Below are 3,336 nucleotides of genomic sequence, written 5' to 3'. Positions count from 1 at the left end.
AATAAACCATTCAATACTTCCTCATGAGCTAAAACAAAACACAAAACATGTAGTAATTTTGAAGGTTTAAAGGTAGCATGCAAGCAATTTACTTTGGAGTGGCGGTGAAATACCACATATAGGTATGTATGGTGGACACTTTTGGCAAACTTTGGTTTTTGGAGGTTGGATGCACGAGTAGAGGTAGAGCTCATACTCAGTACAGGTGAAGGCTAGCAAAAGACTGGGATTGACCAACTAAGAGAGCAATAATGGCCATAATCATGCATAGCGACACAACATTATTAATCAAAGCATAAAGTGATATTACAAGTCAAAAACTAAATGATCATAGAGGCTTTAGGTGACCGTTTTTTAGTCATAACATCGTGTAACCATGTGCCAAGTCGACCCAATAAAAGCATTAAAGGAGAATACCACAATACTATGCTTTTGTATGATGGAAACAACACATGATTCTTTTAATGGCGCATTAAGCACTCTCAGATATTTGAGACAAGTCATGCTACAACAATAATTACTAAGCATATAATTAAAATAACATCTAACATGACATGCCAAAGTCTATGCCACAGTCTAGACAAGCTTCCTTTTGCATCACTATAGGCATGAAACATTTTACTCGTCTCCAATCAACTTATTTGAAATACCTCTCAGAGATGAAAATTAATATGGACCAGAGAGCTAATCATACATAAATAAAGAATACTAACAATCTCTAAACAAAATTCGAGTGAAAGAACAAAAGCTAAACGCAGTACTAGCAAACTAGAACACTCGCAGAACAATAAGAGTGAAAACTAGAGTGTTGTATGCAATGAAAACGGAGGGGGGTCCAACCATATGCTACAGAAAACAAAACAAAATAAAACTAAAAACACAAACAAAGACGGTCCAAGAACAACACATATCATATGAAGCAATAAAAATATAGTGTCTTGGAAGATGACCTGATACTTTGTTAGAAGGGGATGCCTTGGGCATCCCCAAGCTTTGACGCTTGTACCTCTTGGATATTTCTTGGGGTGACATGAGCATCCCCAAGTTTCAGCTTTTGTCCATACTTCATTTCATTACATCCGTCTTCTCTTCATACACTTGAAAACTTTCGTCATACAAAACTTCACACAATTCTTATTAGCAGCATTAGTACAATCAAAATAATAAATCTACTTGGTTCAGTTCTAACATAAATCAAACATCCATTAAAACATTTAGCTACTAAATCAATTTCTTTGAAAAGCTCCTTCTCTCGAAAGAACTCAAAAAATAAGAAAGAGATCAAGTGGCAAATGCAAATGGTGATAGAAATCTGTCAAAACAGAACAGCAGGTAAAGATCTATTTTTTAGAAATTCTGCCGCCCCTCAGATCGAAAAGTGTTCAACTAACGAAAGTTAGATAATAACCTGGGGCCTATGCACAACAATTGTCAGCTCAAAACACCTTTATGGCTGTTCATACGAATTTTTATGGTGACAGCACAGAATCTGTTTTCAGGACAGCAACTTCCCCAAATCTTACTTTCTTCTTATTAGAGGCTATTCTTGGCACAAAAAAAGAAATAAAAATGATAAGGATAGGTTATTACAAGGTAACAACTTCCAAGACTCAACATAAAATAAAAACTACAGAAATAAAACAATGGGTTGCCTCACATAAGCGCTTTTCTTTAATGCCTTTTAGCTACAAACACATACTTTTTATGAAGCTCAAAAATAGTGGGATTAAAACATTCAAACCCACTTTTAACAATTTTTTAATAAGATGATTGATCATTGTAAATAGGTATGGGGCTCCAAGATAAAGTCAGGACCTCTCTAATCTCATTTTCATTAGTAGTACAATTAATATTATCAAGTAATAACATAGGACCATCATCTAGAGCTTTATCATAAATATTTTCTAAGCAAAACTCTTTAGTACCATGCATTTCGAAGTTAGGCACAAATAAATGTTTATCATAAGATTTATCAAAATAGCATGGATATCATAGATAATAGGAGCTTAATTATTATCACAAGTTTTACTTATAGTAGATATTTCAAAAGAATTCACAGGAACATAACATTCATCCTCCTTTGGTAAGCATGGGGTACAATCAAATAGTGTAAGGGATAAAGAGTTACTCTCATTAGAAGGTAGGCATGGGTAGCTAATCCATTCTTCCTCCTTTTGGTCATGACTCTCCTCCTCTTTTTCATCTAATGAGCTTTCAGGTTCAGCAATTTCTTCTTCCACAAGTTTCTGCAAATTGTCGATACATTCTTGTGCATGACTGAGTCTCTCTTTATAATCAATGCTATAACAATTATTGCTGAAAATTTCTATGCAATAATCAAGGATATAAGAGACATATTCTTTAAGGTCTTTACAAGCAACACAAGTTTCATAATTTTTGGACATGAAGGATTCTATTTCAGAAGCTCCCATAAATAAGACAAATTGTTCTACTTCTTCAAACCCAAGATCAATATATTCCAATGATAGTTTACAATTAAAACTTCTTTACTAAAGCCACATTGGAATTTAAGATGTTTACTATCCTGTTCAGAGCAACAATTTATATCATGGCGTTTGAGAAAAAATTTAGCAATTAGATCCAACTTTTTTAACACGCCTCTATACTTTATAAAATATTCCATAGAAGATCTAGCAGTTTCTTCCATAACAACAGTTTTTGGATTTTCGGTTTTTCAAATTTTTATGGATTTTTGTGTATATAAGAAAAATAAAACAAGATAAAAATAAACTAGACAAAAGTAAACTAAACAAAACACAACTAAAAATAAATAAACTAGATAAGACAAAATAAAATAAAAACAGAGAGACAAGTAAAGTGTACTCCCATGTGAACTTATGAGTAGAGCTATACCTGCCCAGCAACGGCGTTAGAAAATAGTTTTGATGATCCGCAAGTATAGTGAATCGCAACAGTTTTCGAGGGAAGTAAAAGCCAAATTTATTGATTCGACATAAGGGGAGGTAAAGAATACTTATAAGCTTTAACAGCGGAGTTTTCGATTCAGCTGCACCTGGAAAAGCACTAGTAACAGGGATAACGTGAAAGCAGCAGTAATATGAGAGCAAGAGTAACACATCAGCAGTAGTAGTAACACATAGGAGATGGCACCGGAAAGTATTCCAGTGCGGAGTTGACTGTAGAGCAATGATGTTGACAAAAGGGCCGGGGTTCCTAGCTATCTACACTAGTGGTAACTCTCTAAATAACATGTGCTGGGTGAACAAATTATAGTTGGGCAATTGATAATTGTGAGGGCATGACAATGCATGCTATGATAAGATAAAGTTTACTGTAGTATTTAATTGTGCATTA

Source organism: Lolium rigidum, chromosome 2 (genome assembly GCF_022539505.1).
Source record: "Lolium rigidum isolate FL_2022 chromosome 2, APGP_CSIRO_Lrig_0.1, whole genome shotgun sequence".
Taxonomy (NCBI): Eukaryota; Viridiplantae; Streptophyta; class Magnoliopsida; order Poales; family Poaceae; genus Lolium; species Lolium rigidum.
The sequence above is the reverse complement of the archived record's forward strand: the minus strand, read 5'-3'. Positions refer to the sequence as shown.